General features: G+C 53.8%; 1 pseudogene; it reads right to left on the bottom strand.

The window, feature by feature from the left end:
- Window positions 1-1,932: 1,932 nt before the first annotated feature.
- Window positions 1,933-11,755, bottom strand: part of LOC100629244 (nitric oxide synthase, inducible-like) — a 30,087-nt pseudogene continuing 20,264 nt past the window's right edge.

Below are 11,755 nucleotides of genomic sequence, written 5' to 3'. Positions count from 1 at the left end.
TTTATTAAAAGACAGTTTGGAGCCTCTGGAATTGGGGTATCCTGGCTGAGGGGAGTGGGAGGAGACAATGTGAGCTCATTCTGATGGGGGGGTGGGTCCTGACATCCATACCTGCTCCTAGTGGGTCCCCCACAAACCCTTCACGGGTGTGGGAGAAAGCAGGCCAGGCTCAGGCCTCTTGGGCAGGAATCTCTGAGGCAGGAAGCTGGGGAACAGAGGTGAACCCAGGAAACAGGCCCAGATGGGCCAAGGGCTGGGCCAGAGCCTATGGGGGCCAAAGCAGGGCCAGGAGGCCAGGTGGCAGGGCCAGCTCATCAGAACCCTGTGTCCCAGTGGGAGGAGGTGGCAGTGGGGTCAGAAGAAGCTGACTCAGAAGAGAGGCCTTTTTGTGGGTTCCACTATGGGTCCCCCGGGCTTAGTGGTTGGAGTGTGGTGGGGAAAGTAGCTCCTTGTGTAGTGTTCTGCCAGCCACTGGGCCAGGACAGGGGGCCTGCTTCAGTGTCCACATGGTGCCAACATGTCCTGCCAGCTCCATCAAGAGTCTAGCACCTCGGGAACCAGGGTGGGGCTCAAAGTGTAGCCCTCAGCCCAGCAGCAGCAGCACCTGGGAGCTTGTTAGTAACGCAGCAGCTCGGGCCCGGGGCAGACCTGCTGGGTCAGAGTCTGCACTGTGACGAGAGCCCAGGGGGTTCGTGTGCACGTAGGAGGGTAGGAGGGTGGGAGTTTGGGAGGCACCATGCTAGGTGACCACCTTCTTGACTTCATCCTGGATGCCCTGCTGGACACTGGAGCCTGGCATGTCCCTCTCTCCACACCTCCAACCTCCTACCATCTGAGTAGGAGCGGGGAGGGGAGAAGCGGGCATGGAGCCAATGAAGCAGAGACCAAACCCAAGCTGGGGCCAGATTTGTCCAGACCCCACTGAGCCCCCGGCTGAGTTTCTTCCTCGCTCTCACCAAGAAGGAAACCTGGCTCATCCCCTGAGAAGCCTTCCCCAGGGAACACGTGTGTCCTTCACTCTCTGCCGAGTCCTTGACACGCAGCCCAGCCTCACCTGCTTTCTCACCCAGATGCCAAATCCTTGTTGGCTACACCCATGTGACACAGGCGGCCCCAGAGCAAAGCACAGTGACTTTCTAAATCAGGACTGTGGTCCAGGCCTTCACTAGAGAGCTGGCATCCCGTGCAATGGCACCCGCCACAGCCCCAGGGGAGAGGCCTCCTGGGGGAGGTAAGCTCAGGCCCTGCAGGTGAGCCTGTACTCCCTCAGCCCATCCAGGCTTTCAGATGTGCGCACAACTCCATGTGCTGCCCCGTACCTGCTGACCATTTCAGAGAGGCGGTGTGGCCAAGCTGGTACGACCCGTTGTGGGGGATATTTGTCCAGGCTGTGGCACCATCAGTGCCCCCTCCTACATAATTTAGGACTGCTTTCCCTATAAAACAACCACACCCACACTCACACTGTGGTTAAAATAGAATGCATTTCATATAAATATCTCCATCAAGGAGTCATACAAGGAAGGCCCAAGTGGCTGTCAGGAGCCTACTGGGGTTTGTTTTTCTTAAATACAGACTCATAAATAACTGTACATGGGGCAGCTAATACAGAGTGGTACGACAGCGCCTCCTGGTGGTCACTCCAAGAGGTGCAATCAGAAGCCGGTTCCATCGTCTCCCACTTGACGTGCCTGGCATTGCAGATTGTCTCCAAGGACCAGGGAGGCCCCAACTCTGCATTATCCGGGGACGGGTGGACTCAAGACAGACAGGAGGTCCCACTCAGTCCAGGCTGCTACTTTGTAGCAGGTCAAGTAAAGGGTTAGGGGGAAGGAGATGGGGAATAAGATGTGAGGCTGGGGATAATTTCCCTCCATCTCTGCCGGCTGTAATCCAGAGTTGACTCTGTCACTGAATTCTGCGGCAGCAGCTTTAACTTTTCCTGGGGGCCGATGGCGCTCTGGGATGGCTCGGCTGCCCTGTGGCCCCATCCTTTCTCAGCTTGTAGGGAACTACGGCACCAAAGATGTCTTCATGGTAGCGCTTTTGGCTCTTTACGGGAAAACAGAGACCAGTGTGTCAGCTCTGCTGCTCCAGCTGCCTCTCGTTTATCAGGTCCAGGCTGGGACAAGCCCCTGGTCTCCCTGCTTCCCTGTACACTCCTGAGCCATTGCCTTCCCACTGACCTGCTTAGATCATGCTGGACCTAAACTCGGCTCTTTCCCTCCCATAGGCCCCTGCTCTGGTGTGGACATGTAAGCATCTCCCCAAGCTTATGATGACCAGTGAGGCCTGCCTAGAACTTGTCCCTCCAGAGGCTCCAGGAAATGTGGCTCTGAGATAAAGGCATTTGGGAGATGCTGCGTACTTGCTCCCACCTCGAAATGTCACATTGCACAGAGGCTCTGAGAAGTCTTGTCATAAAGCAAGGCGTTTGCCTCTGTTAAACTGAGCAACATACCAGGATGCACAGTCTGGCCTCTCATTACCCAGCCAGCCCTGACCTCCAGCCACCTGTAGGATTCCTTTGGGGTCCAGGACTGTTCTGAGCCTAACTCTGGAGTCCTGGCTTCCTGGCCCGTGCCCTTGACCTCCATCCTTAGCCCACATGCCAGCTGCTGTGCCTTAAGCTGGAAAAAGTGGCCCCTGCCCTGCTCCTCACTCAGGCTCAGCTTGGCAGCCACCAGCTGCTTCAGGGTGTGGGCCATGTCCCGGGCCATGAGCACATCCCCACAGACATAGATGTGGCCTTACTCCTCATGCAGCACATGGAGCACCTCGCTGGCCAGCTGTTGCAGCAGGATGTCTTGAACGTAGACCTGAAACCAGAGGAGATGGTGGGTCCGGGCCCCTGTCGCTGGGGGTGAAGCTTGCAATCAGGCCTGCTGGCCATGGGGAGGTGGGCAAGGGGCACGATTGGTTGCATCTTCGAGCGCAGGGTGAGCACCCTCAAAGCCAGGCATGGGGACCAGGCTTGGGATGCGGAGGTGCACTGACACCCTACCCAGCCAGGCCTGGGCTGGGGCTGCAGAGATGGACATTGACCACAAGGAGCTGACCGCCCAGTGGGGCTCCCAGATTTACTCAGAATTTTCCAGATTTCAAAGAAGCATCCCTCGACCCACTGCCCCTGCCCAGTGAGGTCCAGGTGCCCACTCCCTACAAAAGGCAGCCTCTTGGGGCAGACTGTCCCTGGAATCCCCACTGTTTCAGAGCAGGGCACAGAGCCCTGGGCTGCCCAGTCACATGGAAGTCCAGGAGTCCATCGGGGACTCTCTGTTCTTGTTCCACACAAGATGCCAGTGACCTCAGCAATTGGTGTGGAGCACTGGGTCTGGGAGGAGCTGGGATGGGGCAAGTGCACAAGGGCTGATCCAAGAGCCTTCCTGACTCCCCACACTCATGGTGCAAAGTGCCCCCTGGGGCAGCAGAGCTCATGGGCCGTGGTGGGAGCAGCGGCTGCCCTCCAGCCTTGCTGTGCTTGAGCGTGAAGCTGGCCTGGACCACCTCTCCCCGGGCAGTCACATATCCCGGGAGGAGGACCTTCAGGGGGCTGGGCACTGGGATGAACCCACCGTGTGCCCCTGACTCAGTCCTGAACGTCTTGGGGCCTGTCTCTCCTCCTGGAAGAGTGAACCTCCCTTTTAGAGCTGAGAAGATGAAGGCTCAGAGGGGTGAGGGGTGTGTGGGGAGCCAGGACACCCCCATAGTCTGATCTTGGAAGGCTCCCCTGCTGCCCGGGCAGCTGCTGCCTTTACCTTGGGCTGGCCAGACAGGCGAGGACAGGCTGTGTGCACTTCATGCAGCACCCCCTTCCAGGCCATCTCCAGCATCTCCTCCCGATAGAGGTGGTCCTCATCTGGGTGGTGGCACCCGAACATCAGGGTCATGTGGCCACCTTGGAGCCCTGCAAGACCCAGCGAGATGCAGTTACCAGGGTGGCCACCAGAGGGCGGGCTCCGGCTCAGGGCCTGAGGAGCTGGACGCGCAACTTGAAATCTCATTTCATCCCCACAAGCATCTGGTCTAGTATTGTCCCCCCTTTACAGATGAGGAAACTGAGGCCCAGGGCGTTCAGATCACTTGTCCACACAGGCTGAGGCAAACTTGGGAGCGGGCCCAGGAGACTTTTGTGGGAGCATGGCACAACTGCCCCACAGCGCCTGTCCTGCTCCCAGGCTGGTGCTGGCCAACAAGTGCCCCCACCCCGCCCCCCAGGAGCCCTCCAGCTGTATCTCTGTTCTCACCATCCTGGAGCCGCTGCAGGCAGAAACTGTGGAAGGGGGCAATGCCCGTACTAGGCCCGATGAGGATGCAAGGATGAGACGGGTTCTCAGGGAGCAGAAAGCCACTGGCCCTGAAGGGGACAGAAGGATAGAGACCCTAGTCCTCAGACACCCTGGCCTGATGCACATCCAGGACAGGGGCTGGGGAGCTGGGGCTGTAGTTGGGGGTGGTGGTGTTCAGCAGTGGGGACACGGAGCTTAAATTAGATTTCCCAAGTCCAGCAGGCTGCATCATTCCCCTGTCCAGGCACACCATCACCTCTCCCTGGGGGCCTTTTGAGAAAGGGCTGAGTGTCATTGTTCTCTGGGCCCCCCCACAACTGGCATCTCTGTCCCTGCTAGAGATTGGGTCGCGCTCCATAGCAGGCTGTAGGATGGAGAGGCCCAGTGTGAGCCCAGTGCCTTCTTCATGGGCCAAGAGGCCCAGAGTGGCATCCAGTCCTCAGATCCCTCCCTTTCGACCCAGAATGCCCCTGGGCCAGTGGCTCCACAATGGAGAGAGCGGAGAAGGACTTGCCTTCGCACAAAGCAGGGCTCTTGGTCTTGGGGCTTCAGGCTGCTGAGCCATGTGCTGCAGACGCCATGATGCAGGGGACCCTGACCATCTGCAAAGACAGTACAGACCTGACCAACATCACCCCCAATGGCCATGCGGGACCTGTCCCAGCAGCTCCTCCCACACTGATGCGCCTCCTGCAACAGCCCACTCAGGAGCTCTGCTGATTTAATGAGGGGCTGTTTTCCTCCGGGTTCTGAGATCCACCCTCTAGACACCCAGAGCTGGTGAAACCTGGAAGGGACTAGAGAGTGTGCAAACCTCTCCCGTTGCCACTGCAGAAACTGGGTCTCAGAGAGGGAAAGTGGGCTGTACAAGGTCACTCAGGCAGCAGTGGAGTCAGGTCACAGCTCAGCTTCCCCGACTCCTACCCCAGTGCTCCCTCCAAGAGCTTCTCCAGGACCCGCCCAGTCCACCACTCAGCTCAGATGGCAGTAGCATAAAGTGGCCCCACAGGGTGGCCACAGTCACTGCCCCAGAGCGTCTCCATGAGTGTAGCCCTTGCTGGTAGGAGGCCTGGGTGATGGACAACCTCCTGAGCATTCCGTCTGCTCTGACATCTCTCTGTCTCCCCCAGTGTTCCCTCTTGGGCTTCCAGAAATCCCACTTTTCTCTGGGTTACATTCCCTTCCCGATGGCCCACTATTAGAAGGGACCTTCAACCAACTTGAGAAGTCCCTTTGCTTTTCCTCTGGGTGGAATCTTGTTCTCACAGGACGTGCCTGCCTGTGGTCTCCTAGTCTAAGGACAGGAGATTTGGCCTGGTCAGATGTTCTCCAGCAGGACACAGACAGCCTCTGCCCAGTTTTTAGAAATTGTGTGACTGTGCCTCTCAGAGCCCAGAGGGCTCTGAGGTGTGGGCCAGCTCCCACGTTTGCCAACCCAGGAAACACTCAGTTACAGAGGGCAGGGCAGAGGCATGGTTCATCCAACAGTGGAGCCAACCCTACTGGTCACGGTTTGGACCTTCCAGCCTATGTGAGTCCATCCCACATCTTCTTTCCTCAAAGCCGCCTATGATCTCCTTATCACTCACATGACAATCGTCTATTTCCATGCCCTCTCTTCATTGTCCCCTCTAGTTGAGAAGCTCCATGAGGGCAGAGGCTACATGTGCTATATTTCCACAGCCATGGTGGTGCCATGCATAGAGACTTATGAAATAAATCATCGCTGAGTGAGGGCGTCAATGAACAATCCAGACAGAATCACCCCTGTATTCAGCTGGACTCTCAGGAAGATGAAGACTCATTGGGCTCCTGCTGGGACTGGGTGCTTTTCACATTTGATCCCACTAAATCCTCCCCACAGTAGTAAGAGTGGAGTGGGGTGGTGAAGAACTTTGACTCAGCAGTCAGACTACCTGGGTCTGAATCTCAGTTATTACTTGCTAAGAGTGTGACTTTAAGCAAATGGCTTAAACTCATTGTGCCTCAGTTTCCTCACCTGTAAAATGCACACAGTCCCCATCTCACATGGTTACTGATAATACACATACAATAGGGTTAGCTCAGTGCCTAGTTCATAGTAATCTCTCCCACACGCCTCCTCCTGCTGTTAGCGACTCTGGAAGGTGAGTGTCTAATTAATGAGGAGACCAAAGCTCAGAGATGTTGGAGAGCTGTCCGTAAATAGTAGAGTTGGACGGCCCCAGAGCCTCTGCCCCAGCCTTACCTCGGGTGCGATACGTGAGCACAGCCACGGTGAGGTGGACCTCCGTGGGTGTGCAGTCCCTGGAGGAGGTGATGGAGTAGCACCGGGGTTTCAGAATAGGAAACTGGGAGAGCAGGAAGCCAGCAGACACCCGCAGGGATGGGAACTCCTCCAGCAGCTCCAGGAATGTGGGGCTGTTGGTGAACTTCCACTTGTTGTACTCTGAGGGCTGAAAGCCAACAGCAGTGTGAGTCACTCAGGGTGCCTGCCCCACACCGAGGGAAGAGGCTGTCACAATCCAGTATTCATTCATTCATTCATTTATTCATTCCCTCCCTCACCAAACACCTGAAAGTTCGAGGTGCTGTCCAGGGTGCTGAGACGACCAAGCTGGAGAGGAAACAGTTCCTGTCCTGAGGAACACAGGCCAGCGAGTAGCATTCATCTAACTCATGTGCTTGGAACTTCACTGTCAGCAACTTGTGGGCAGGAGTCAGACCTTTATTATAATTTTGGGAAAGGCTTTGGAATCATACAGACCTCAGTCCAAATCTTGACTGAATGCCCATACTAGCTCTGGCATCTTGTCTCAGTTACTTAACCTTTGTGAGATGAGGATAGCATAACCTACCTCACAGAGACACTGTGAGAATTAAACAAGAAAATGTGTGCTAAGGTAGTACAGTGAAGCCGTAGGATAATGGTAGTGGAAGTGGCTGGAATCAATATAATTAGCAATAATGATGATGGTAATAATAACATTCAGTGCCTTCACAAAGACTGGGGCTTAGAAAGTGGCCAGTGAGTTAATGCATTCTCCCATTAGTTTATTAATACAATTACTCATCTGTCACTATGTCCACTTATCCATTCATCCACACCATCCATCCTTTAACACTTCCTAAGTTCCAGGCACGTTCCAGGTTTGGGGAATACAAAGACAGACAAGAAATAGCAGCTCCCCTTTTCTAGCTAATTTCTGAAGAAGCACTTCAGTTGCATCCTGCAGACACTCAGAAAACTTCAGTTCACTCAACACAACTGTGTTTTAGAGATAGGCTAGTAGACAATGGCTGATGTCCCAGCAGCCTTTGACAAATCTCACTCTGGGATCCTGGCAGGGATCCCCTTTGGACGTTAAAGACCAGCTCTGGGCTCTGGCTCCCCCAACTCTGGAAAACAGTCCCTACCTCACCCACCAGCCCCCACCTTCACCTGGCACAGGATCTCAAGCCTCTGCCTCTCAGCGTCTTTCGTGGCCAGCTGGGCCAGCTTTCAGAGAAGCTCTTGGGTTGGGGATGTGGTGATGTCCAGTATGTAGGTGAGTGCCTGGCTGAGTGAGCAGGGGCCAGACGCTTGTCCTCGACCCAGTAGCTGCCTGGACAGAGAAGGAAGAAATCAGGATGGAAAATGAAGCCCCATTGAGGCCTCTGGGGCACACACCCTCCACCTTCCAGCTGCAGGGGAGAGAAGACACAGGAGTTCTGACTCCCGGAACAGCAAAAGGGCTCATGTGCCCAACTTGTGTTTATGAAGGTGGTGCCCAGAGATAGCGCTATCAGGAAAGGCTGAACAACAGCCCTCCAAAGGGCACCCATGTTGACACAATCCTGCAAAATGAACTATGGACCAGAGTCCAGTCCCTCTTAACCCAGATCTGACCTTTAGCAAGATACTCACAGGTGAACAACGGACTCACAGTGACTAAAGCCATCAAACACTGATGAGCGCCCTAGAGGGCAGGTGTTCATTTAGAGAAAAGCCCGTAACTGCAGTCCCCTGGGGTGCCATTCCCAGAGGTGCTGGATAAGCAACAAATCAGCCCAAAGTGATGTGGCAAGTCTCAATGTGCCCAAGAGACAGCATCCAGGGCGGTAACAGCATGGACCGTGGAGCCAGGAGACACGGTTTCAAACTCTGGCTCCCCACTTACTAGCTGGCGAATGACCCCTCTGTGCCCTGGTTCCATCTCTGTGAAATGGACGTGATCATAAAACTTGTCTCTCTGGGTTTGTAGGAGCATTGACTGAAATAGTGTGTGTGCAATGGTAGTGTCTGGTACTCAAGTGCTCCAGAAATATTAGGTAAAATATTAGTATTACGTTATTTCATCAGGATCCAACAACCCCACAAGCAAGGCTCTGCTATCTCTGTTTTGGAGACAAGGGAAGAAATCCTGAGAGGTTGCCTCCTGTGCCCAAGGTCACAGCTAGTAAGTGATGGGTCAGGGACTTGAACCTTCAGAGCTCACCCTTTTTACACTGTTTCCACATTTCTCTATTCTGTCACCAAGCAAGCTGCACACACAGGTCTATTGTGGGGACTAAAGAGACAATGCATGTAAAATACTGGCATGTAGTAATTACCCAGCAAATGCCAGCTGCTACTGTTTGTATTATAATAATATTTATTATGAATATTCTTTATGTCTGTCTCCGGTACTAGGTAGTGAGACTTCTGAGGGCAGACCCTGAGTCTCATTCCTTTTTGTAGCCCAGGGCCTGCCTGGTATATAGATGTGACCAGTTATAATTTCGAAGGAAAAATAATTGAATCAGTCGATCAAAAACAAAAGTGTCTGGGTGGGCAAAAGAACGAATGGAAAAAGACTCCCCAGCTTTTGATGTTGGGCAGATGGCCCCAAAGAAGCGTCCCTTCTTTCTGTCCTGCCCGCCGGGTGAGGAGTGTTTGTAAAGCTGCTTTAGTGCAGGCTGGGGTGGCCCACCCACTCAGCAGGAAGGACAGGGTTAGCTGCCCGCAGCACAGGCCTGGGCCCAGCCCGTCAGCCAGATTAGGGGGTATGCGAGGAGATGCTGGGGCTGCCTCAGCTGAGGCTCCCGTGCAGAGGGTTCACCGCTCTCGTCGAGGGTCTCCAGGCACACAGGCTGGTGGGGTGCAGGGCCATCCAGCACTCCCTCTAAGATGCCTTGGACCTGAACCAGCTGGTTGCCTGGTAAAACCTCGCGGTGCTCCCCTGGCAGGTAGCTCAGACCCCAGCTGACCTCGCTGGAGAATTCCTCTCTGCCGCTGGAGAAGGGAAAAAGAAGGCTCTGGTGATGCCAGCAGGATTCCTCCAGAGCTCCCTGATGAGTGGGCCAGTTTCCCCAGGAAATGTGCCCTCCTTTCCCTTTCCTGCCCTGTTCCATGAGCATGGGTGGCCAGTATCCCCTGAGGCTGGGGTGCTCAAGAGGGTCCAGGGCTGACCAGGCCTGTGGTGTCTCCTTGGGGAGTGCGTAGGCTGCACCTCTGCCTGTGCAGCCCTCTGATCCCCGCAGGGCTTGACCACAGACTCTGCCTAAAGAGAGGATCCCACTGGGAGACACGTGGCCATCAAGACAAAGCTTTCCTTGTCCCCAGCACAAATCCAGTTATTAAGACCAAGCCCAGTTTTCCTAATGAATGTGGGGGCACAGCACAGATAAACAAAATCCACAGAGTCCACAGCACTTGTCTGTCCTGGCGGGGAAAGTTCCTTTCCCGCCCAAACTTCCCTGAAAGTTCTGAACAAAGAGCCAAGTGTTTGGGCTTCTCTTGCCCTCCCCTTTGGGGAAAGAGTTAAGTGACGAAGGACAGGAAGTGAAGCAGGTGCTGAGCTCCCAGGCTGGAAAACTGGCCCGTGGTTAGTGGAGACCAGACACAAGGCACTGGTGGCCACAGGGGTTACCGGTCAAGCAGGTGCTACTGATGTGTCATTGTCAACGCCAGCGGCCACTTCTCTCCTGTCCTTTCAAAGACTGACTTGCTCTCGTCTTTCCTTCATGCAAATAAAATCTGGGCCTGAGTAAAGGTGGGTTCCGATAGAGATTAACTAGGGCAGTTTGAGGCCCTGGTGGGAGTCCCTTTGTCCTACCTCTAATCTAAGCTTCCTGATTGTCTCAGAAAGCAGCAGGCACAGGGAGCATTTGGCAGACTATGGCTCTGTCTTTGCCCCATTGTTTCACATCCAAATTTCCCTAATTACCTCTGCCCTGAAACCAGATCTTTACATGCTGTCCCATTCAAGCTGCTCCACGGCCTCTGCTGGAGTAGATGGTTCCTGATTTTGGAGCAGGAGAGAGAACTTCTTAGGGATATGTTGGGGGGTTGGGGATGGTGCTGGTGGGTGTTACAGGCTGGTCTGTGGAGAAGGAGAGGGGTGAGCGTCGATACAAATAATCAACAACTAATCTATAAATAAGAAAGTTCAAGCGTTATTATTGAGCCTCATGTGAGGACTAGTCCGGAAGTGCTCCCTTCCCGAGGGAAGAAAGCACTCCAGGGAAGTGTGGCTTACAGCATGGTCATATTCTGTCTTAGAACAAAGAACATTCATCAAGCATGAGAGGAATGCAATTGTTTTTTCCCAAAGTCACAAGGGGATGTTTTGCCACAGTTTAGCACAGGCAGAGCACATCAACATGAAGTTGGTTCTCTGGGAAGAAAAGCTCATTTTCAAAGAAGGACTGGCATCAGCATCAGAGAGAGGGAGGCGTCACATCCTCATCTTAAAAGAGTGCATGCCTTGCTTTGGGAAAGTGTTTGAAGCAGATGTACAGTGCATGTCCAGTGGGACATAAGTCAGGCTGCTCTTGGAAAACCAGTTTTAGTTCAAATCAGATTCAAACCATACTGGCTTCCCCATCTACCTCAATATGTGAAAACTTGTTATCGTTCTTATTTTCACCAAAAAGGACCTCTATCCGCCATGATCAAAATGACAGCAAATAGCAGTGCATCTGGGTCCTTGGGAATTAAGGGTAATGTTGTATACAGTACTTGAAGGAAAATAATGCACTGGAAGAATGAACTCTCTCTTTCCCACCCCCTAGGGCTAGACGGAAAAGTATGCAAATATAATGCAGTCTTTAGGAGTGTACATCTCAAAGCATCAACAGGATCCTTGTGTAATTAGAAATGAGACCTCAGAAAGTGTGTGTGACTCCAAAATGGGCCCCTTTCCTGTGCTGGAGGTGTGGAGGGGCGAGTTGAAAGCAGCGGTTGAGGAAACTAGCTAAAAAGTGTTCTAAGAGCCAAGCACTAACTCCTTTGCAGGAGAGAGAGGCAGGTTGTCAATGAGCCGATGAGGAGAAAGAAGGATATGCTGACTTTAAGGATGTAGAGGATCCTCAGTGAGAATTCGTGCTCGTTCTCGGGAGGGCTGTGCATGTGTGTTTCAGTGGCTACTGTGCTTCAACGTGGCTGGACCTGCACAGTGAGGTTTCGAAAGGGAAGTGAGAATGGAGGACCAGGGCTTCCTGGAGTGTACGTTGGGACTCAGGTG

Source organism: Equus caballus, chromosome 11 (genome assembly GCF_041296265.1).
Source record: "Equus caballus isolate H_3958 breed thoroughbred chromosome 11, TB-T2T, whole genome shotgun sequence".
Taxonomy (NCBI): domain Eukaryota; kingdom Metazoa; phylum Chordata; class Mammalia; order Perissodactyla; family Equidae; genus Equus; species Equus caballus.
This window is presented reverse-complemented; position numbering and strand designations above follow the sequence as displayed.